The sequence below is a fragment of the Uranotaenia lowii genome, chromosome 1, assembly GCF_029784155.1.
Source record: "Uranotaenia lowii strain MFRU-FL chromosome 1, ASM2978415v1, whole genome shotgun sequence".
In the NCBI taxonomy this organism is placed as follows: Eukaryota; Metazoa; Arthropoda; class Insecta; order Diptera; family Culicidae; genus Uranotaenia; species Uranotaenia lowii.
In genome coordinates, this window is record NC_073691.1 from 74050611 (window position 1) to 74076576 (window position 25966).

Consider the following 25966-nt stretch of genomic DNA (forward strand, 5'->3'; position numbering starts at 1 on the left):
GTACCGGTCGACGTTGAATTTCTTGGCGATGTCGTAGTCCAACTACCCTTTGTTTGCCTTGATCGTTCTCAATACCTTCAAATGCAGTTTCTGATTCTTAGGTCCACTATGACGCTTGGTATGAACCAGCCGATCGATAGTTTTCATCTCACGGAAACGTTTGAGAACGCTGCACACGATTGATTTGAGCATTTTTAACGATTTCGCGATTTTTTTAACCCGACCACGTCGGTTTTTAACGTGAGTGTCCAAAGTTTATTTTCGTCTCGCGGCTTCCATCACGTGTAACTTTTTCGGAACAAAACGAATCGTAATGAAATTTTCAGCACTGATAGAGGAAACATTTCCAAACAAAGTACTGTCAAAACATTACAGATCCAACAGCTAGGAGCGCAATGGTATAATAAACAGTGCGTCCAGATTCATCGTGATCCATGCTTTATATCTGTAGTTGAATGCATTAGCTCAAAGATAAATTTTTAGTTGAATCTATTATATTTATAGCTTAAAGTCAAAAATCAATCATACAACTGTAGTTAATTTTAACATATTCAAAGTTAAATCAATTATACCATTATAGTTCAATATACCCAGCGAACACTTTGTTAAACGTTTCAAATACATTGAAGAATTATCGCGTTAAAAAATTCGGAAAACATCTTTTCTGGCTTGAGCGATATGATTTGTACAAATTGGACTATATTCGACACCTTAATTGTACATCCAGAAAGATAGCGCAAGTTTAGCTCTCATTGCATGCAAAACGTTGCCAGTTTCAATACTTGCTGCTTCTTTCATTGGACAATTTTTCCAAATGAACTATCTGATTTTAAGCAATCTGGTTGCACTGCTTATCGCAGAGAGAACAACAAGGTTGTTTTCTCACTTGAATCCCGTGCGCGAGAACAGATTTGCAAACATGGCAGTCTTTTTATCATATCCGATGTATACCGACTTTAAGAAACCATTTTTTCGATCGTTTACTTATTTGATAGGAATTGCGATTCGCATTATCATTGTTAACAACTTCAGCAATCATTTCTAACGCGATTTAACGTTTGCTAGGTACTATGGGTCAATTCACGAACTGCCTGACCTCACTAATTTTTACATGAATTCCATATTTTCCATTTCCAAAAGCAGAAGAAACAAAGGGAACATTTGGGTCTTTATTTAATTTTCACTCACACATTTTCAGCAATAGTTTTCTGCTCAATTTTGGGATGAAAAAAATAAAATGATACAAAAACGTTAAAATGCTTTCCATAGTTAAAAGATAGGTCATATTTGTGTTTTAAAACTAAATTTTGAATTTTTCCATACAAAGCTAAAAAATAAGATTTACTCACGATGAATTTTGAACCAAATCGACCTCAGGTCCTTAGTTATAAAAAAGACACAAAATTGACTCAGTCTGCCTTGTAGTACCATATGACAAACGTTATTTTTTTGTTGCCAGGAGCACATAAAAAGCTGTTTTTAAATTGACAATTTGCTCATAAAATCTATTGGTTGAAATTGGTCAAGTCTCTTTAGATGAAATTTTTGAAATGATGCAGTCACTTATGTAGTCACCCTAATTTTATTTGAAAATAACTATTTTCCCTACTTTTTTGCCTCATGGTCGCTTGTTACCCATAACAGTACATATTAAAGATGGTAAAAAACATAATTTTTTAAACATCTTTTAAAGCTTATGTTCAATTTGTCATCCTAAAGGACATTATAAATTTTTTTATAAAAGTTTATTTGAAAAGATGGTTTCATTTTGATGCGTATTGTTGTGCTATTTTATGATTTCTATGAAAAATAACAGATTTATGTAATTTGAAACACGGTTTTATTTGATTTACAAAAAAATCTAACCAAATGTAGCTCTAAAAATAGCTTAAAAATAAATTTTAGAAATCTGAAAAATTTCATTTATTTTTAAGTCGTAAAAATGAATCCAATATTCAATTTTGGTGAAGATCTGAAGACCTTGGAAGTCAGATTATTAAAAAAAAAACTCTTATTCATCTTCCTATCGAAAGTGTTCTTAGAAACAGCTTTCCTAACCAGATAGCATATCAAAACTAATAATGAGCAGCAGTAATCTGAAAAATCAACGCTTCCTAAGCCAATCCGTCCTTTCTGTTTCTGTTCCACCGGAAGGTGAAATCATAACAAGTAATCAGCAGCAGCAGCCTTAAAAATCTGCGCTTCGTTAGCCAAATCCGTTTTTTCTCCGTCGGAAAGCCAAATAAAGGCAAAGAATCAGTTCACCCATAGAAGAGGTTGCAAAAATCCTATGCCTATTTAGCAAATCTCTGTGCCGATAATGCGCTGAAATGTGCACTGTGCCGAAGACGGTATGTTTGAAAAACCGTAACTGGCATAAGGACTCGGCTCCCAACCAAAATGATGACCACTACATTCAAGCGAAACAAGAAAAACATTTTATGGGATTTCCTTCCTATTGGATAATTCATCCCAGAAACAAGAATAAAAATTAAAACCACAGCGCTGTGGTGAGAATCGAACTCAAATCACCAATTGTATCGTCTTGCCAGTCCGACATCCTAACCAGTGTACTATTCGAACTTCATGCAGGACGAGGTATATTTGTCATAGGGTTTCTGTTACCGATCAATCACAAAAAAACGTACAACGGCGGCTTCCCGGCGTTTGGCATCCTTTCAATGCATTCCTTTGTCTTAAGATGGAAACGGGAAAGGGAACGGGAGTGAAGGAACGGGAAACCCATTGAATGAGAACTGTGCTTTGCTTACTGCCTGCTATTACATACACACGCTACATATACACAGCTGCTGAAGCCGGGCAGCTTGGCCGGTGTTGTTTGCCGGTGAATTGAAGGAATGTGTTTGTTATTGCTTTTGCTACATACACACGCACAGCTTAGCCGTGTTTGCCGGTCGATTGAATTAGAAGGATGTTTTTGTTGTTGCTTTTGCTACATTCACACGCACAGTGCTCGGTTCGCTGGCTGCCTGGTGTTGGCCGGTATTTATTTCCATCCTTCTTCGGCTTGTGATGCGATGGGGAGGGACGCGAAAACGTTTTTATTTTGTTTCATTCAGACATACGCAATTCGGTTGCGCTGAGAGGTTAATGCCGGTGGGCGCAAATCGAATCAGTGCCGGTCGCGTTATCTTCTTGTACCAATGATGCTATGAAATTGACTACACGCCATTGGCACAGAGGCTGAATTTTGGGTGTAGCAGCCTAAAAAATCTGTACTTTCTAGACCAATCCAGGAGTCAAAAAAAACATTTTTTTTGTAGCATTTGTGCTCCCTGTTCCAATCCGTCTTTCTACCGTAGGCCGAATCAATAACAGTTCTATCGCAGCAACAGCCTTGAATATCTGCGCTCCCCGAGCTAATCCGTCTTTCTACAGGAGACCGAATCAGAATTGAGGTTTTTCATAGCAAAAGCCTTGACAATCTGCGCTCTCATTTCTTATTCTATCAACCACGCTTCTGTCGTGATTTTCCGATTTTCATATATTTTAGTTCAGAGATTCACTAAGACACGCCTGTCACTCACAAGAATAGATCGATGATTGACTTAGTTTTGTTTGTTTTGCCTAGTGTTGCCAAAATAATAAATTCATTTGCCATAAAAATTTGATTCTAGAGTTTGTTCTAATAAGGTCGTTTGAGCCACCTGAAGTGTTACGAGAAAATCGCTGTTAAAGTTTTGTAACCTTTTTTTAAATCCACAATTTAGAATATCACTCACAAGTGTCTTATGAAATCGATATGTGATGCGAAAATAGATAAGATTTTGGCTAGTGTATTCGATTCAGTCATAAATTTAGTTGCTCAAGAATACATGCACTTACGATCTTTCGCATTGCGTGATTGGCTAAAACGTCGTTTTGCTTACCGTCAAACGGGGCATCATGCAACAGCGGGGTTGAATGCATCATTTATATAACAACACACAGATTCAATTTTTAATTTAATGTAATGAGATAATGTTATCTTTTAATGATTACAAAATGATGATGACATAGTTTCTTGAATCCTAAGATAGTTTTTTTAAGTTTTCGATTTTCATATAAAATTTGAAAAATCGAACAATGAATGTACAATTTTTAACATTTTTCGATGCCGTAAAAAACTTTACCCAGTATGACGAATTGGCTTGATAATATCACCTACAAACTTTATACTGGTTTCCTCATCCTATACCAACATTGATCATGTGGAAATATTTTTCGAACAATTACTCAATTTTTTTAAATAAATATTTTTATAATTCAGTTACCCGTCTGGGGTAAAATGCAACAAAATGCAAATCGGAACTAAATCTCATAAATCGCGTTTCCATATGCTGGGATTTGATTGTTTTGCATTATGCGTTAGTTATGATTAAAATTTCATCCATTCCTAGATTTATTTTCATGATTTGAGCTAATAGAATATTTTGTAGTATTTTTACCCCTAAATGTATGCAGAAGATTAACACTTTCTTCTTAAAAAAATTTTTGTCAGAAAAAATTAAAAATTTAATTCGAACAAAACCAAAATTTACTGCAATTGGTGCTTTATGCGTTATTACATCACAAACGTATCAAAAACTATGAATTTTCAATCGTTTTGATTTGATTTTTCATAAATTAAAGAGTTTGTTGCAACTTACCCCTTTTTCTTAGTAGGGTGAAAATCGCATGTTATTGTAAATTTAAAAATAACTGGTGAAACCAATAATTTTTCTGACTACGTCAGTTTGGTGACCCATCTACCTTAAATCTTTTGATGTACAAGGGGTATGATAATCTGTAAGCATTAAGATTTTAGAAGCCATTGAAGTTGAAAATTGTTGCATGTTGCCCCAGTTGACGGTATTGCTTAATTTTATCTCAAAACTTTTTTTCTTGTGCCCAAAACTTTGCCTATTCAGAATAACCTTCACGCACTAAGGTTTACGCACATTAAATATTCGGCTGTTTTACAGAGTGGTGCAATTATAAGCATCGGTTTTCAAGAAATTTTTCATGTGCAAAAACACTTTAAAAAGGGCATAGAAAACAGACTTACGTTTGAATCCCTGGAGCGTAGTAGGGGTCTTTGCGGGTGGTATGCGATCTACAGAGCCTCCGAATACAACTAAACGCTTTCAATGTTGTTGGAGCTAAAACTGTTCCCAGCCACAAAGAAACCGCTTATTAAACTTACCTTACCATAAATCGAAGTCTTCCATTTTGATGAGACGACTTAAAACACTCTCACAAATGATTTTCTTTAAGTTTTTCAAATTTAATATCATTCCCCGAAGCATTTTCTGACAAAATGCATAAAGTCGCAAAATCCAACACGCCGAACACTTATTTTGCGACCATTGTTTTGCACGCCAATCCAGTGAGGTGTAAAACGTCGCAAAAACCAAATTGCACTCAAAAATAAAAAAAAAAGTCATTATACGTCCTAAATTCAAACCATTTTCCAAAATTTATTCATTGATGAAATGAAATCCAGTTTTTACCTCACATAGAATACATGTTTATCAATTGTTTGCAGACATTAACTCAATTTTGGTTTTATTGATTCATATGACGTAATCAAGACAAACTCTAGATTTTATTTTATTTATCCTCAGCGTTGGCGAATACAACTATTATTTTCTTTTATTATCATTCAATTGGATTTATTTTCATCTTATCTCTACACTAATTGCTCTCATTTGACTCAATTCTCAAGTACAGATTACCTAAACTTGTCTCATATAAAATCTATTTTTTTCAAGTTTAGTATGAAATGTCCAAAAAGAAGTTGCGTACCAGCTGATTCTCATCGAAGAGCTAATCAAGTGGTGGAGGATGAAATTGCTGCACATCAGAAATAGACGAAAAACATGAAACATGTGCTTGTATAATTTTGAATGAGGTTTACATTGGTCATTTATGGTTCTTCTGTTTTCTTTTGCAGACAGAGCTTATTTTTACAGGCCATTTTACGCAAAAAATACATGTTACAATTTTTTTTATGGTAGTAGCGTTCTGGATTCTTGTTATAAGTGAACATCTCAAAGTTGTCTCCCAACTGTACCGCTGGATATTTTTGTTTAAAAAATTCCGAACCCCTGAAGCAATCGATTTTTTTCTCCACGAGCACGACATTTGTTATGCATCAGCAGTAAATGTCTTTAAAAAATTTCCCCCCTTTACACATATTGGATTTTTAATGCAACATTGCCCAGGAAAGTAAATGAGTGAATCGAACCGTTAAGATTTGTGAGCCAGGGGGCTGCAACCTCGGTTCGGTGCCAACCCTGCCCGGTCGAGTGTTGTGTATATCGTCATCAGCAGGGCCACACGAGCGGGACGTTTTTCTTCCCCGGGAAAGGCGAACCGATTCCGATGGAGCATTTTCTCTCCCTGGATTGGCCATTGGAGCGAACAAAAATCAATCATAAAAAGTGCCTTACGTTGCTCTTCGCCCTTCCCAATCCCTCGAAAGCCTTTTCCCTTCTTCAAGCACATTCTGCCTAAAGAAGGTACCTGAGCCATCGTCATCCCTGGGCATCATCGGGAATGATTTGCTTGCTTCGGGGCCAAAGTTTCTGCTCTGGTTTTCTGCTTTACTTTTTTTCTCGTTCCATTTGCTGCTCCCTTCGTCCCGGCACATTCGTAGAGAAGGTTCTTCTGTGTCGCCTCCTGTCGATGAGCTAGCATCAGGCCAGGACCCAAAGCCATGCAACCACACCGAGAGCTGGCCCCCAAAGTTCGACGATTTCTGCTGCTGGCGTGGGGAAATTATGATGGAAGTTAATTAAGTTATCTGACTATAAGTGGATGGCAGTGTACATCATTTCATTTTTGCTCTTCGACTGCCCCCCTCACTCTCCGACTTTTGGGAGGGCTAAAGCTTTCTGATTCTTAGCAGCAAGGATTCTTTTTTTTGCTCTTACTGCCCCCACATTCAGGCCCGATCGTGGTTAGATGAGCAGAAATAGTTGGGTTGGGTGGGTGGAAAGTGGGCCGAGGAAAAGGGAAGAGTTTATCAGCAAGGCTGTTATTTTCCCCGGGAATGCTGCCATGGTCAGAGAGATGATGCTCTGAATGAAGTGCTATTCCATTATTACTTTGTATGGGGAAACACTAACACCCCCTTCCAGACCTACTCCATCCGAAGAAAAATGACGACAGCGGTAAGATTCAAGCTGACTTGCCGGCGCGAGCGGAAGGGAGATAGAATGAATGTTCCATCCCCGATGTTCAGTCAGTCAGTGGTTCCGGTACAAGAAAAATGGAATCTCTTTTGTTGAGTTTACAGAAAACTTAAGATTGGAATTTTCGAGCTTGATTGATGGTTTATCTGTTTCAATTAGCTTTGATGAAGTGTGATTCCGAAGATAGATGACTTCCCGAGAAATTCTAATCAAGGGTTCATTGGAGCGTGCCATTTGATGCATTACGTTTCACTTTCCAACGGATCTTGAATGCGATTCGTCATTTCAATCATTCAGATAAGCTTTTTTTAAAAATGAGACCTAAATCAAACGTCAAAGAAAAGTCCCTGATTTAGATCGAGAGTAACTTAAATATTTTTTAAACTTTATATTTTTGATTCATTTTCATCCATAAATTTCACTTTTATTTTACTTTGCTTGTTAAGTAGGTACAATAATCTTTTTTTTTTTAAAGTGGAGGACGCAACACGAAATAAGAGAAATTAAGATTGTCTTTGAAACTCAAAATCTTGAACTTCCTTTACAAAGCTTATACCATCAGCAAGTTTTAGTAAGAGTTCTAGAAATCCGTCGGACGTCTTCAAAGCAAATAAAACGCAAGTAAGTGTGGAGATGAGAGTAATAATGTACAGAATAAAAAAAAGTTAATAAAAACATTGATATTCTTTTTTAAAATCGGCAGTCTATTTTCGAATTAATGATTTTTTTTTATTTCATCCAACGATTTTGAAAAAGCCATTTGTTTTGTCTTTCGAAATCACCGTTGAAAAGTTCTGTGAGATAGTTTTAAATTTATCATGATTTTTAATTATTGTCCGAACAGGAAAATCAACAACAGTGCCAGACATTAGTCTTCACAAAAGCCACATAAAGATGACTATATTTTTTCCCTGAAGATGAGACCAACCTAGTCTCGAAACGTTAGATGAAATAAAATAATCATCAATTCAAACAATCAATTCCGTGCAGTGCCGATTTCAAAAAAGAAAATCAATACCACATCAACAAAAACCAGTCGAATCTGAACAACATTAAACGTTAAGAAAATAAATAAAATAAATATGTGGCAACATTAAAATAGAAGCTTCAAAGTGTAAACAAAAACACAAATCTAGCGTAACATTTCAAAAAGGCGAAACTGCCGAATGAAAACAATTCAAGTAAACGGTCATTACGGATGTACGCGGTTGCACTTTAACTTACAAACTCGGGTTAATCTTAAAAGCACTTAAAACTTTCAAAAAATTCATAGAATTCAATTGGTTACGCCTATTCAAAATGGGGTTAATTTTTCTATTCGTGATTTTTTTTTTCAGATTTTTTCACATTACTCGAAAAACTAACAAAAAACTGGAGTTGAATTACTATTTTTTTGTGTCAAATGGAAAACTGACAAGCTTAGTTTGCATTGAAATAACAATTATGTCTGGTATATTCTAACTATACACACTATTAATTTTTTGGTGTAAATTTATGTCAAATTGGATGCACAAAATTGAAGCATCACTTTTGACCTAAAATTACACCAATAAAAACAGAAACGCTTGAAGCCATAAATTCTTTGACATGAATTAAATGTCATATTTGATACAATATTATATCATCGATGATGTAAATTTAGATCTAAGTGGACGCACAAAAGGAAAGCATCTTTTTTGACATAAATTTAGATTGTCTCGAAAATAACGTAGCATTCTGTTAAATTTAGATGACAGAAGCTTTCGGAACCATAAATTTTTAGAGAAAAACATTTGCATGGACATAAATTTTAGTTGCGAAAATGGAATTTATATGTCATTTGATGTTTTTAGTCAGAGGTATATTTGCTAAGCCGTAAATTTTAATAGGTGTAAATTGAACCATTGTGATATTTTGTTTTTAGAGAACATTAATTTCTGTGTATATTTATAACACGCACGGTATTTTCGTTTATTAATTGTATATTTGGAAGAAAATAATAACTTACTTTCTATGAAAAATATTTTACATTATAAATCACACTTCATCAGGATAATAAAGTACTCTAGCGAAGAATATGCCCCCAGTGGATTCATGTCATAGTAGAACTGTTGGAGAAAAAAAATCGACAAACAACGAAATTTTAAAAATACATTTAAAAAAATTAAAAATGATTTGAAAGTAACAATATATACTTATAATGTTTCGCAAGTGATTTTTTTTTCGTTTTAATTACTATACCAAATTTTAATTATTAATTGCATTCCGTGAATTGAAAATGAGGTTGCGAATTTTGCCAATAAAACTTTTCAATTTCACTTTCAGTTTAAAAAAATAAAATTAGTATCAAAATGTCACATCAGAAATCAGAATCAATCCATTATCAGATCTATTGAAAATAAAACTTTAATTTCAGAGTGATATAGAAAAAGAATTCGAATTGAGTGATTGAGAGTAAAAATCAAATTAGCATCAAAATTCAGTATAGCCATGATCACAATCAGATTTTTAAAAAAGGACTTTAAACAAGATTTCGAAATAAGAATATCGATTTAGGTTACAGTTACCACTAAAAAATAAAGAATGAGATCAAAATGAAGTTTAAACACAATATTCGTAAAAAACTAGGAAGATTACAATTGGTTTTTTTAAATGACCTGTTACAGTATTTATAGTCATGAATATCTCATGCTCTATACGTGAATGATATTCATACTACTTGCGATGTTAATAATATCACCTTCACTTATGCAACTACTGAAATTCATAAAGACAGTGGCATGTATCGTGCATTGAAACGCCTGAAGGTATACGACTCATATGAAATCTATAAATGCTTTTATCTGTGCTAATTTTCCGAGCAGTTCGGTACCAGGCGTTAGTTGAATTTCGATAGGCGACATGGATCGGACAGCACAAATAATGAAAAGAAAAAATCTCTTTTGTTTGACACATACACACACTTTTTTAACATTCTGAAATTTGCATGAGTTGATGATATGTACTTTTTATTTATTTGGTGTTCCGTCTCATGCCATGAACAATGATGAACAATATTGATGATATAACCAACTCAATCAACTCATGGTAAAACTGTTGGTATAACTGCTCGGAAAATGAGCTCAGATAAAAGCATTTATAGAATTCATAAGAGTTGTCAATGCAGGGGCGTTTCCATGCACGATACATGCCAGTTTGAATATGAGTTTCAGTTGTTGCATAAGTGAAGGTGATCTTATTAACATCGTTAGTAGTATGAATATGTTTGAAGTGTAAAGATTCATGGCTACGAATACAGGTCATATAAAAAATACCAATTGCATGTGAACCACCAATATTCCTTACTTAACTACGAAAACTCATTACAATTTGAAAGCTTTTGAAAAAGTTCCCACTCACATTAAAAAAAAGCAATTCATTTGGAAATTTAAAATAACTGGAACCTTATTGTTATCGTTTTTAATTCGATCATTTGATTTATGATTAATTCAGTAGTTTATTCATAAGTATAAATTGCGTGAACCGGTTGAGATGTTTGAATCGTATAACAGATCTCAATACTGTTTTAACTGCATACTTAAAAGATTGTTCACACATTTACTTATTAATCAATGACAAATACTTACATTACTTGGTTAAGTTATCTCGCCGTTCGAAGAGAACACTTTTCTTTGCCTTAAATATACAACTAAGGCACGGAAGCGAGCGAGTCACGAATACAGTGTAGCACAGGGTATTCCTGATAGTGTTACGCTAGACTGCTTGATCCGAAGCAGAAATAGGATGCTAGTGCTGTCCCTTCTCTTACACTTGGCGGAAGCTTTCTTCACCTTTGCTTCTTCCATATGATTCTAGCCAGCGAGTGTCGGCAGTGTCGGCGGCTTTATCCAGTATGAATTTCCGCTCGTTCAGTAAAATGATAGCTTTTCTCAGTTTTGCCTCGAATTCTCTGAAGAAGAAAGCTATCGCGTTGTTCAGGGAAAATTTCCGATGCTCAGATGTGAAGTTAAGATCCTCGTATTCTGGAACGTGGTGGCTACAAAAAGAAACAATTTAAGATTAATTTTTCCGATCCAGCACGTCATCGTTCAAGAACAAATCACATCTTATGAAGTTTTTTAAAAAGCGTACATAGAAACTCACGTAAAATTTCTTGAGTTTTGTTTCCGTTAGTTTCCGGATGCCACCATACGAAGAATATGCATAAGTATCTCGCTTCCAGACAAAATACGCACCATGGTAATACTTGCATGTCTGGCCACGAACAGCAAGCGATGATCGATGAACGGTCCTGAACCGCAACAGGTCTCCGAGCTTTGCAGGAAGCTAACATTCTCAAGCCACTCACTTTTTAGGCACAGTTGTCGTTCACCAACTGACGGAGATACGGTATTTCCCGGATTAAAATAGATTTCACCGACCGCTAACCACACCCTTCTTTCAGAGCTGGTCACTTTAGCCTACTTTCACCAGGGGCAGGATATAGACAAGTTTTATTTATTCTTTCTCTTCTTCTTCTCGGTTTATTTATTCTTTCTCTTCTTCTTTCTCGGTTCTTTGACTGCGTGGCGCGATTGTAAACAAACTTTCAGGACAGAAAAAAAATCGACAGCAAAATCGATGAGTTTTTGACTGCGTTTTCTCACGCTCATTTAATTTTACATTGAGTGTGATGTAAAATTAGACTATTCTGGATAGGTTCTTGGGGTTTTACCAGTGTGCGTGATGTTTGTGTTCGAATTGATGTAAAATTATATCTTTTCTTGATTAGATCGAAATTCCATTAGGTGTTTAAGCGTTTCTGGCACGTTTAAAATTATAAAATTTTTGGTGTGTAATTGATAATAAATCACGTGCAAATTTGGCATAAGAGTTAATCGTTCATAAAATGTTTGAAACGTATGGTACTGGTGGTCCACGTTTTCTCCTGTTCCTGTGTTCCGGATGTCTCTGCGTTCTCTGCTCCATGGTAGGCCCAACTAATTCATGTTTTTGATCATTCTAATGTTCATATGTTAAAATAATTAAATACATGAACAAAGACAAGAAGAATGATAAGACACTTATTATTCTTTGGAACTCAGACATAAGTTCTGGCTGTGGAAGTACGATTAGTGATTAGTGATTAAAATTCTGATTAAAGCTAAAATTCATTCCAATTTATATGAAAACTCTATCATCTCCCAAAATTTTCCAATTTAAAAAAACATCTAAAAAGATATTAACATGTTTTTCTTTTCATGATTAATTGCAGATCATTGAAAGTTGATTAGAAAATTATAAAGCAGAATAAATATTTACATTAAGGTAATTGGGAAATGATGTTGAGACTTAGAATTGGAAATTAGGGAAAAATTAATGTAAAAAATTAAATTTCATTGCGATACAAATATTGAAGAAAAGATATATAAATCAAATCTTTCGAGAACCCCCAAAAGATAAAACCAGCGGTGATCTAAACGGTTGTAAATAAATATTGAAGAGTAAAATTCGAAACTTTAGATCGGATTTTACTCAAATCCACAAATCAGTGTCTCAAATTGAAATCATGATTTCAATTCAAGATTTGAGAAACAGATAACAAATGAATTTTTAATTCAAAATTTGGAAACAAAGTTGCAATCAGGGCCAAAGCAGGAATTGCAAAATTAATAATTTAAATCCTAATGTTATATATCAATTTCATATCTGAAAAAGTGTTTTGAAAAAATAATGCGGATTATTTATAATATTTTGTATACTGAATAAGTGTTTTTTAATGATCAAAAATAATTTGAGATAGGCCAACTAAAAAATATTATGCTGATTTTCGGTTATTTGCTTAAGTAATAAGGATAATTTTGAAATAAAAGTACATCAGAAACAATAGTATAAAACTTTTGTTACATAAGAGAGAAAAGTTTCATTTAGAATTTCAAGTCACATATTGAAATTGGAACGGACAATCACTTGATGACTTTTCTACAGTTGTTTTTTATAGATTCATTTTTAAAATGAATCTCGTATTGGGAAAAGGTGTAGAGTTTTTTAACCTACGCCAATTTCAATAATGATTGAAAAGCAGGAAAGCTAACAATGCTTTTGCATTATTTATTCCAATATTTATGCATGCTTATAAAATGAGCATTCCAGTTTATACGGTTTTATTATCATTCATGTCCCCGTTATTCTTGCTGTCGTAAAAATCGTAACATTGTTTCAACGTGGAAAAAATATTTCATATTCAAAAAAAAATTTAATTCACTAGTAACTCCTAAATTAGTAGGAGAAACTGATGTTTTATTATGTATTGTAGGCATCCCTGATTTCTCGAATTTATTCAGACATAAAAGAGTTTTCAAAGAAAAGTGGACTGAACAAGTAGAGCTAAAACAGAAAACTCAAATTGGTCTAAATTTTCTTTAGCTATATTTTTCTTAATTGTGTTTTTTTTTCAGCTTTTACAACGATTCGAACGACAAGTTTCGATAAAAAATGAAAATTTTAAGTGTTTGTTGTTGGTTGCTTTGTTATAAATTATATTTTTTTCGAATAATAACTGGATGCTGCTTAGTTTATTCGGATTTTGTGAAAAAAAACCAAAAACAAATGTCCAAATTTTGCTAGATTTAAAAAAAAAGTTGTTCTGATTTGCCCAACCGATAAAATGTGAAAAAAATCTTATTCTGGGGACTCCTTAACTTATGTTATAGTGAAAATTTTAGAGATATTATTTCAATTGGGATTTTCTCGTTAAAAATTGTTTTTTGGCTAAATTTCTAGAGCTTATAGCAGTTTGATTGAAATAATGTTAAGATACAGATACAGATTTTCACACAGATTTTTAAGCCTCAAAACAGATTTATACAGATTTAAAAAGAGATAAAAATCATATGTTGACGGACTTTCAATGGTTTAATTTAGACAAACCTACCATAAAAAGGGGGAAGAATAAGGATACTTGATTTCTCAGCTATATCTCGAAACTGGAATGTCTCACAAAGATCGAATGTTTAATAAAAAATTGCCAAGTAGAACAGAATGATTAACCAGTCATCGCAAAAAATATTATATGATAATGATATGATGTATGTATGTATGTATGTATGGTTCCCCCATCGGTAGCAAGGTCCTGCCTATGGCTGTGTGGCTTGGCCTTCGAATTTCTTCTAGGGCTTCCACGGTCCGATGGTTCGTCGAAGGAAGGCATCCAACCCTCAGAAACCTACAATGGCCGGCTACCCGTGCCGCTTGCAATAATTTCTCCAGGTTATCCCCAGATGCATTCCTTCTAAAATATATATAATGGTTTAAAATAATATATGGCAGTAAGGAAAATTACAAAAAAATTGGATATTCATTTATAGTCATATAAAATAAAGAAAAAAAATATTATTTATTTATAAAAGGATACGAACCTGAAAGTTAAAATTATTAGAGCATATAATCATAACAAACGTTTGCTTTCAACAAACGTATCCTAAATTTTGAAATAAAAATCTTAAATTTTATTTATTAGGATATATCAAAATATTTGGAATGTTTTCCAAGTTATTTTTTTTTTTAATATTTTTAATTCTCAGATTTTTGCAAGGAAAAACTTCTTCTATGAGTTTTAAAGGATTCATTTTCGAATTCGATGTTTCCAGAAAATATTCATAAATTCTTGAAAATATAGAACTTTTGAAGACAAATTTTAAATTTTCATTACCAACTTTACAAATTTCACGAGTTTCAAAAATATCAAATTTTCAATTAATTTTTTTTGTTTCAAAGCATTCCAGAATTAATAATACTAAAAATCAATATTTTCACTTGTTAGGTTTTCATGTATCCAAACTTCCAAATTTTTATCTTATTCCCAACTTTCATCTTTTGTTTTTCAAATTTCAATTTGTTTTTATTCCAATATTTTATATTTCTGTTCCCCCCCCCCCCCCCTCCCATCCTTCCACAGGTTCCATTTATACAATTCCCATTTTTTGTAATTTTAAGGGTTTTTTACAAATTTGAAATTTTCAAAATTCCAAAAAATAAATCAATTTCCAATTACACTCAATATTTTATAACTACTTGAACAAATTCTCTAACAACATCAATCAATTTCACAATTTGATAGAAACATCGGAACACGATGAAAAAAATGAAATAAACCACCTCCTGAGTGTCGATGGCTCAAACAAATAACGTAATTCAGGCTGATATCCTTCTGAGTGTCTAATATTTTGTACTTGCATCCCGACTTGTATACAAATTAAAAATAAAGTAAGATGTTGAAACATTTCCCAAACCGACTCCTCGTGCCTTTCCTCGAAGATTGAATTTGGTTAATTGGTTAATTTGCTGTTCGAAGAAAATTATGTAGATGAATGGTTGACCAACCTTCTTAAGGGATAAAGTTATGTTTATTAAAAGTAAATATACTTAGCTTAGAGTTAACAGAGACATCTTGGGGTCAGTTGCCGATAACCAACTTCGGAATCCGAACGAAAGAGGTCACTGTCATCACATACCATCTTGCACACAAGCCTTCCAATGTTGTGTTCAATCACTTGATGAAATTTCTTCTTTCTTCCTCTTATAGCAGTAACGCGTTCGTAGCGTCACCATCATGAAGAATTTTCCGATAAAAAAATCGACAATTTGCACAAAAAAAAACCCTTTTCGCACTCACTTCACTCTGAATTTCACTTTACCCGAAGAAAACCAAACACTGCGCGAATAAATCACTAGACTATGCAACGGTACACTTTATATTTCACCCGAAATTTGATAATTTTACTGCACCGATCAGAAAAAATAAACTTCACTCGGCAGGGCAGGGTTGCCGTCTGATATTATATGATAATGATATGATATGAATAAAATAAAGTTTGTTTCACATAGAATCTGGTCGGATAAAATAGATCATTTCTCCGCAAAGAAATAACGTACAACAAAAGTAAAAGTGTCATTTTGTAGGGTTTTTATTGCAATGTAAGGAAAAAAATACATAAAAATCAGTTGTCAGCTTTTCGGGTGAATTTTCGAACTTTTTTTGTGATACCACCCATCATTTTCTGCACAGTACTGCTGGTAACCACATTCGCCATCTTGTTCCACCACTTTTCCATTTGAGCAGGTTTTTTCATGGTTCTGTCACATTTCTTCAGTTTGCCCTTAACTATTGCCCAATATTTCTCGATGGGACGAAAATCCGGACAGTTTGATGGATTGATACTTTTTTCAACAAAATCGATCTTGTTCTCCTTATACCACTTAACGAACATCCCGGCTGTAGTGGCAGCTTGCCAGGTCCGGCCAGAACTTCACCGGACCTTTGTGGGACCGTATGAACGGCAAAACGTTCTTCTGGAGAAATTCTTCTTTGTAAACATTCCCATTCATTGTGTCCCCAGTGATGAAATCTTAGTCTTCTTCCCACAACTTCAGATTCCTTGCCAAATCATCAACTTATGAGCAAATTTATCAGCAAAAACAAACTTGAATCTACCCGCAACATTCCCTTTACGCTTCGCGAGGTAAAATTTGTTACCGACTATTTGTCCAAAATCCATTTTGACGTAAGTTTCGTCGTCCATCAAAATGCATCGGTTGTACTTGGTCAACACTTTCTCGTGCAACTTCCTTTGAGGGATGAATGACATCCAGATGTTAAAATCCTAACGATAAAAAAAAAAAAAAAAAAAAAAGTGCGAATTCCTTGCCCTGGTTTTGGCAACCAGGTTTTGTTTCAGCGTCCTGTTGGGGTGTTTGCTTGCATGATACGACCGCAAGCCTTCTCGCAAACAAATTCGTCGAGCTGTACTGTGGTTCGTCTTGAAGTTTTTCGCCAAATCACACAAGGAGATTTCCGGATTATTGTGAACTAATTAAATTACCTTTGCTCGCAGCTTCCGGTCATATGTTCCCCTTTTACGCCTGGTTTGTTTTGCTCGATCCACCGTAAGGGTCTCCCGGTAACGTTGCAGCACCGAATTTACAGTCGATTTTGGATATTTTAGAATTTTGCGATTCTTACCCCTGACCACGTCGGTTTCTCTACGTGATTGTGCAGAATTTTCTCTCGCATTTCGTGTTCCTTCGTCGATAACTTTTGACTGACTGCTTCAATCTTGATGAAATTTTCACCACAAAGTAAACGAACCATCCGGATCAAAACACAGTCAATAGGGTTATACGGTAAAAGTTTGGTCAAGGGGAAACGCGTATAAATCGGTGAAATCGTTTATTTAAAAAATCAAATTTAATTTCTTTTTCAAGTTTAATTAGTATAAAATTCAGGAAAAATATTCAGTTCGGCTTCCGCTTTTCCAAATCCGAATTGCCGGACCTTACGCTTAACTCCTGCCATCCGGTTTTGTACAGCCACCTTGTCCACCTTCTTCGCCGCAGAAAGCCAGTTTGCCTTGAACTGCTGCACGTCCTTAGCAGTTTTTTTTGGTCTTCTTTAGGTTCCGCTTGACAATAGCCCAGTATTTCTCAATTGGGCGGAGCTCTGTCGTGTTGGGAGGGTTCTTGTCCTTGGGAAGCACCTGCACTTTGTTGGCGGCGTACCACTCCATGGCCTTTTTACCGTAATGGCAAGATGCCTAATCCGGCCAAACCAGCACCGTGTTTCTTCAGAAAAGGCAGCAGACGTTTATTCAAACACTCTTTCACGTAAATTTCTTGGTTGACAGTCCCGGAAGCTATAAAAAACTGCTTTTCAAGCCACAGGTACAGATGACTTGCCAAACCAGATATTTCTTCCCGAACCTTGAAGCTTCATGTGCTTGAAAATATCTGCTACCTTTCCCCTTCCTTTTGCCGTATAAAACTCCTGTCCCGGAAGCTGCTTGTAGTCGGCTTTGACGTAGGTTTCGTCGTCCATTACTACGCAGTCAAACTTCGTCAGCATCGTCGTGTACAGCCTCCGGGAAAGCGCTTTGGCCGTCGAATTTTGTTTATCATCGCGATTTGGAGTCACTACCTTCTTGTAAGTCTTGTCTGGCTCGTTTTTTTGGCTCGATGCACGGTTGTAGACGATTCACCCAGCTTATTTGCGGCATCTCGGAGAGAGAGGTTAGGGTTTCGCTGGAAACTACCGGCAACTCTCTTTGTCGTCTCAGCGGCTTCCGGTTTTTGATTTCCCCCCGATCCAGACTTCCTGGCTGTCGACAAACGATCCCCAAACACTTTAATTACATTTGTAACGGTTGATTTGGCAACTTTTAGCGATTTTGCCAGCTTTGTGTGCGAGTAGCTCGGATTTTCGCGATGCGCGAGCAAAATTTTGATAAGCTGCTCTTCTTTCTTGGACGACATTTTGACAACTGCAGAGTGAATTCCAAAATAAAAATAGGAGCAACATTCTACACACACAGCATCAAAATGAGGGGTGTTCAGGTTTTTTAAATGCAAAATTGAAAGAAATACGTCAAGTTGATATTGACAAAATTTTGACCGTATCACCCTTTACATTTATTATTTTCATTTAATCATGTTCATTGACACGTGTGGCGAGATGAAAATGCTAGGTAGAATTTTGTAAAGGAATGAAGAATAGGCGGACGTGTCAATGAACATGATTAAATGAATAAATTTATCGGCGATTAAAACTTATCGTCAACCAATAATTTGACAAAAAGGGGGGTTAATAAAAATGGGAATACACAAATTACGATTCACTCAGATAATTTTCGCAAAGTAGGGACGCCGAGTAGATAAAATGTGAAAAATCAACAAGTAGCAACTACTCTAAGCGAAACCCAAAAATTGCAATCATCGCTAGAATCGGGTGCGCATCTAAGAAAGCACATGTAAGTCGGTGTGGTGCTACGTTTTTGCCTGATTGCGTATTCACAATACACAATCCAACTGGCCTGCTGTGTTTTGGAATGTGTTGATCAAAAGTCGAACACGCTTTCTATACAGAGTAGTCTGTTGTACGGCAAAGGCGTACCACCACACTTCCATGCTTTCCAATAAAAAATGCCCTAGACTTACAGTTTCAACACCTATCCAAACTTTATCCTACGATGCTCATCTGATGCTTGCCTATCCGCCTATTCTTCATTCCTTTACAAAATTCTACCTAGCATTTTCATCTCGCCGCACGTGTCAATGAACATGATTAAATGAATAAATTTATCGGCGATTAAAACTTATCATCAATTTATTATTTTCTCAGCAACGGCCACCTCTATAAGGAATAGGAAATACCTTTATGCCTCATAAATTTTAATGATCCATTTGATATGAAATCGATTTTCTTGGCTTGTTTTTCTTAAGCAGAGTGTACTTTTCATTTGTCATTTATTGGAAATTTTAAATAAAAATAGCTTTAATTCAGTTCAGATCCGATTTTTTTAAAATCTTATTAAGTATGTTTCATAAGTTCACATAAGGAAACAGCATTTTGGTGTCTATGTTTCTGAAAAAACTTATTTATGCACCAATTTACAAAAAGTGGATTTTTAGCACGATTCGAGAATTTATCCAACATATCTAAAATCTAAACAAACCCTAATTGTAACACATATAAAAGATTTTATCCTATGTTACAAGAATAAATAAATATAAATATAAATAAATATAATTATAAATGATGCTAGAAATCATATCCTCGAAAGATGTACGCTTAGAGTCAAGTAAAAGGAATCTCTTCGAGGAAACATCAAGTATCATTGGGATCCTGTCGTTTTCTCTTTAACTTGTTTATGCAACAAGTCGCAAAAACTAAATTTTTGAGCACGAATCGTAAATTTATTCAACAAATGATGCCGAGTGGTCTATTTTCCGACCATTTAAGCGTTTCCGGGTATCGGAAAATCTGACGACCCTTTTCTCGGGAATTATCGGGAAAAATGGAAAATAAAGATTTTAACATTCTACCGCTTTTTGAATTCCCGGGATTTTGGAGCATTTCCCGGAAATCGGGAATTCCTGAAAGGGAAATCCCGGGAACGACATTCTAATCGACTTTCTTTAAAACATCTTTTTGAATACAAGTATTTGAGTTTGTTTTGAAATGATTTTCAAATTTTTACTGCCCCTTTCTGTCAAAAGCTGTTCCGATGTTTTGATTGCTCAATCACTCCGTCGTTGTTGTCGTCGTCGTCATCGCCCAGTTGTTGTTTGGTGTGAAATTGCGCTAGTCATGGTCCTCCCTACAAAACAACAACCAGGCCAATCATCGTAACTTGCACGTCGTTGTTCTAGCGCATGCCGGCGATATCGTGCACGATAAAAGTAGCACTTGAAATGCAAGGATGCGAGGAAAGGGCAAACCGGCAAGCAAGGTTTCCGCCTCATCAAAGCTCTGAGCAGCACATTCCTGTGCTTCGTGTATCCCACTAAACGACAACATCCTTTGGAAAATAAATTAAATAATAAGCTGATGCTTGGCGCGCACGTTCTCGATGGCTGGCTGAAACTGTCTCGAGTGTACCTACCACCATATCGCGTCCATTACACTAGTTTACAAAATTTTAAAAAAATCGTGAACTTGATTAACTGACCAACATTTTTAATGTAAAATCGGGCGCTGAATCCGAAAATGAAATTCAAAAAAATCTCAGTAGAACCGTTTTTGAGCTATGCACCAAATATGAAATTTCGAAAAAATTAAAAAAGTTCTTGTACTTAGATTAAAATATCTCGGACGGCATAACTGTAATTGGAAATCCCTCTTTTGCATATTGAAGGTGATTAAGTTTTCTATCGATCATCTGAACACTGTTTTTGCGTTTGACCAACAGTATTGTTGATATTAGTGACTTTATGAGAAAAAAATTATAAAAAACGCATTTTTTTAGAGAAAATTTTGTTTCAACGAAGGTTTTAGACTCGATGGTAGCATTTAAAAAATCTGATTTTCTTTTGCGCTTGAATATCAGTTTAAAACAAAGATTTCAAGTGGTTATTTATCAAAATCGGTTGAAAATTGAAGAAGTTATGGCTACTTTACCATAACTGAAAATTTTGGAGTTTTTAATAATTTAACGAACCGCAGTACACTTATCATAGTATAGGAAGAATGAAACATGATAAATCTCACTCGCTCCAAGTCAAAATTATTTATTAGCTTACCAGAAGGTCATATGCCAAGTTTCAGGAAGATCTGACCATAGGGAGGAGTTGCTTAAGTCTCAAACGTGAATAAAATTTTGAGGTATTTTGCCCGGAAGGAACGAAAAATACTGGTTTTTCATCAATAACTTTTTTCGTCCCAAGCTGATTGTTTTTTATGGTTGATTTTCTTAAAGCCTAAATTTAGACAAATATTTTACCCGAAGACTGTAACTCGATTGGATTTGAAACAGAAAAGTTATTGCGGTTCAAAGGCCGCAAATTTTGTCCAACACGCAATGAGTACTTTTTACCCATTGCGTTTTATACGACAATTTTTGACCAAAATACATTCTTTGAACCGCAATAACTTTTCTGTTTCAAATCCAATCGAGTTACAGTCTTCAGGTGAAATATTTGTCTCAACTTAGGCTTTAAGAAAATCAACCATAAAAAACAATCAGCTAGGGATGAAAAAAGTTATTGATGAAAAACCAGTATTTTTCGTTCCTTCCGGGCAAAATACCTCAAAATTTTATTCACGTTTGAGACTTAAGCAACCCCTCCCTATGGTCAGATCTTCCTGAAACTTGGTATGTGACCTTCTGGTAAGCTAATAAATAATTTTGACTTGGAGCGAGTGAGATTTATCATGTTTCATTCTTCCTATACTATGATAAGTGCACTACGGTTCGTTAAATTATTAAAAACTCCCAAATTTTCAGTTATGGTAAAGTAGCCATAACTTCTTCAATTTTCAACCGATTTTGATAAATAACCACTTGAAATCTTTGTTTTAAATTGACATTCAAGCGCAAAAGAAAATCTGATTTTTTAAATGCTACCATCGAGTCTAAAACCTTCGTTGAAACAAAATTTTCTCTAAAAAAATGCGTTTTTTATAAATTTTTTTCTCATAAAGTCACTAATATCAACAATACTGTTGGTCAAACGCAAAAACAGTGTTCAGATGATCGATAGAAAACTTAATCACCTTCAATATGCAAAAGAGGGATTTCAAATTACTGTTATGCCGTCCGAGATATTTTAATCTAAGAACAAGAACTTTTTTAATTTTTTCGAAATTTCATATTTGGAGCATAGCTCAAAAACGGTTCTACTGAGATTTTTTTGAATTTCATTTTCAAATTCAGCGCCCGATTTTACATTGGAAATGACCTTCAGTTTACTGAGTTCAAAAATGCTGTAAACTAGTGTTATTAGTGGGTTCCGGTGAGTGTGTTCTGCTGCTGCAGGGAAAGGACTGCCCACCCTTTTCCCACCCCCCCACGCCGAAGTGGCTAGAGAAGAGTCACCGGAAGCGGTCGAAGGAGAAAAAGCGAGACAACCGGGGCTAATAGAAAACGTGCAACACGCTGATTTTGCTTCCGTTCTATAGTTGGGAGGGGGTTTTTCCGCTACTCGTCTCTCAGGGTGCAAGGTGCCTTTCGCAGAACCGTCAATGATGCTGACGATTATGACGATGCTGATCATGAAGATGATGATGACGGCGACGACAACGGAGTGCATGATGAGGCTCGCCATCGCTCAACCTTCAGCAAACGACGAAAATCAGGAGAGACTGGGCAAAAAATAACCGCTTCCGAGAATGTGAAAGGGTATTGTAGGAAAAACTGCGACCGATACTGACAACAGCACTCGGCTAGCTGCGGCAGCTGAAAGCTCTTTGACTTTTGGCGCAAAGAGTGGGTGAGCCGACAAAAAACCGTACCGGCAGTTTCCAATTGAGCTGTATGTATAGTATACGTTCAAGCAACGAAGCGCGAGAGCTTGTGTTGGAATAGTGGAAAGAGGAAAACATTTGCCACTGAAATCACTAATGGATAGTCTTTCCGGGAAAAAAGTGTTCACCCGAAATGGATAGTTGCCGGGGAAAAGGTTTACCCACGGACGATGGAGTAACGTGTAGTTATCTAGCTAGTGCGTCTAGAGTTTTTTCTCGCTCCTTTCGGTTTCGATGAGAGCCGACTTAGTCAATAACATTGTGCGATTGAAAACCTTATTTGGTTTACCGAACTCGGTCAGTTGATAATCAAAACGGGAACACTTGAAGGGATCTGATTTTAAACTTTAGAATTTTTCAACTCCCATGGTAATAGAATTCTAACGTTATCAGTGCCTTTTTAAGTATGTCAAGTTTATGGATGAGAATATTCGAACTATACAGCTAGAAATAGTATTTCTTTCATTGTCTGTTCAAAACGCCCCAGCGGGATAGGATGGCCCAATATTTCTGAAAATAATGCTAACCATGCACCTATTTTTCAGGTGAAAAATTCACTAAAATGACTTTTGTTCTAAGCAACAGAAGGATAGATTGGATAGGTGGAGTACATGTAAGTTTTATGATTGAAACCTAAAGTTTTATGGTAAATCCGCATGATCAGTCTGGTTATACTGCAGCTTCTTGATTCTTACTCATAAGCACTTTCCGATGGCTATACATACATTAGGGTGGCAGGCAAACGGTTCATGTCAAATTTCGATAATCGACCTTATACATTTTTAGAAAAATTCCAGCTCAGTCGCACTTGATTTGGTAATGCCTTAAAGCGCACCACGTTTTCATTTTTAACTCTCAATAAACAACTACAGGGTAAAGTCGATATGTTTTATGTGTAATGACTTGAAAATGCATAAACGTCGAAATCTGGTAGTATTTCGAGAAACATTTTCGACCAAAAATCGATTTGAGGATTTCGAAAATCCCGTAAGAAATTTCGTTGGATCGAAGAGTGTTCTGAACGATAACTTTGCTCACTCTGTCAAGTTTCATGTAAATCGGTCAAGTAGTTTTCGAGTCGGGGAACAGACAAACAGACAGGCTGAAATCCATTTTTACTAACAATACTCGCTCACACGATGTGCTTTGCTACACACCGTCACAAAATCAATTGAATGTGTGGATGAAACGTCATATAAAATGAAAAATGCGGGTTGAGAAACGAGAAATGAGAAATGACAAATGATAAGTAAGGAATGAGAAATGAGAAATGAGAAATGAGAAATGAGAAATGAGAAATGAGAAATGAGAAATGAGAAATGAGAAATGAGAAATGAGAAATGAGAAATGAGAAATGAGAAATGAGAAATGAGAAATGAGAAATGAGAAATGAGAAATGAGAAATGAGAAATGAGAAATGAGAAATGAGAAATGAGAAATGAGAAATGAGAAATGAGAAATGAGAAATGAGAAATGAGAAATGAGAAATGAGAAATGAGAAATGAGAAATGAGAAATGAGAAATGAGAAATGAGAAATGAGAAATGAGAAATGAGAAATGAGAAATGAGAAATGAGAAATGAGAAATGAGAAATGAGAAATGAGAAATGAGAAATGAGAAATGAGAAATGAGAAATGAGAAATGAGAAATGAGAAATGAGAAATGAGAAATGAGAAATGAGAAATGAGAAATGAGAAATGAGAAATGAGAAATGAGAAATGAGAAATGAGAAATGAGAAATGAGAAATGAGAAATGAGAAATGAGAAATGAGAAATGAGAAATGAGAAATGAGAAATGAGAAATGAGAAATGAGAAATGAGAAATGAGAAATGAGAAATGAGAAATGAGAAATGAGAAATGAGAAATGAGAAATGAGAAATGAGAAATGAGAAATGAGAAATGAGAAATGAGAAATGAGAAATGAGAAATGAGAAATGAGAAATGAGAAATGAGAAATGAGAAATGAGAAATGAGAAATGAGAAATGAGAAATGAGAAATGAGAAATGAGAAATGAGAAATGAGAAATGAGAAATGAGAAATGAGAAATGAGAAATGAGAAATGAGAAATGAGAAATGAGAAATGAGAAATGAGAAATGAGAAATGAGAAATGAGAAATGAGAAATGAGAAATGAGAAATGAGAAATGAGAAATGAGAAATGAGAAATGAGAAATGAGAAATGAGAAATGAGAAATGAGAAATGAGAAATGAGAAATGAGAAATGAGAAATGAGAAATGAGATATGAGAAATGAAAAATGAGAAATGAGAAATGAGAAATGAGAAATGAGAAATGAGAAATGAAAAATGAGAAATGAGAAATGAGAAATGAGAAATGAGAAATGAGAAATGAGAAATGAGAAATGAGAAATGAGAAATGAGAAATGAGAAATGAGAAATGAGAAATGAGAAATGAGAAATGAGAAATGAGAAATGAGAAATGAGAAATGAGAAATGAGAAATGAGAAATGAGAAATGAGAAATGAGAAATGAGAAATGAGAAATGAGAAATGAGAAATGAGAAATGAGAAATGAGAAATGAGAAATGAGAAATGAGAAATGAGAAATGAGAAATGAGAAATGAGAAATGAGAAATGAGAAATGAGAAATGAGAAATGAGAAATGAGAAATGAGAAATGAGAAATGAGAAATGAGAAATGAGAAATGAGAAATGAGAAATGAGAAATGAGAAATGAGAAATGAGAAATGAGAAATGAGAAATGAGAAATGAGAAATGAGAAATGAGAAATGAGAAATGAGAAACGAGAAATGAGAAATGAGAAATGAGAAATGAGAAATGAGAAATGAGAAATAAGAAATGAGAAATGAGAAGTGAGAAATGAGAAATGAGAAATGAGAAATGAGAAATGAGAAATGAGAAATGAGAAATGAGAAATGAGAAATGAGAAATGACAAATGAGAAATGAGAAAGGAGAAATGAGAAATGAGAAATGAGAAATGAGAAATGAGAAATGAGAAAAGAGAAATAAGAAATGAGAAATGAGAAATGAGAAATGAGAATCGAAAAATGAAAC

General features: G+C 34.9%; 1 protein-coding gene and 1 long non-coding RNA gene across 12 annotated transcripts in view; one reads left to right on the forward strand and one right to left on the reverse strand.

The window, feature by feature from the left end:
• LOC129739173 (disintegrin and metalloproteinase domain-containing protein unc-71) overlaps positions 1–25966 on the forward strand; it is a 1315240-nt gene that overhangs the window by 300698 nt on the left and 988576 nt on the right. The window lies entirely within an intron of this gene.
• Positions 9127–11570, reverse strand: LOC129739176 (uncharacterized). 2 transcript variants are annotated; one of them, XR_008735763.1, is made up of 3 exons: positions 11393–11570; positions 10784–11193; positions 9127–9265 (listed from the first exon to the last, which is right to left on the reverse strand). It is a non-coding gene; the product is annotated as an uncharacterized LOC129739176 (long non-coding RNA). The 2 variants fall into 2 exon arrangements; XR_008735762.1 differs by having other exon boundaries at positions 11301–11570.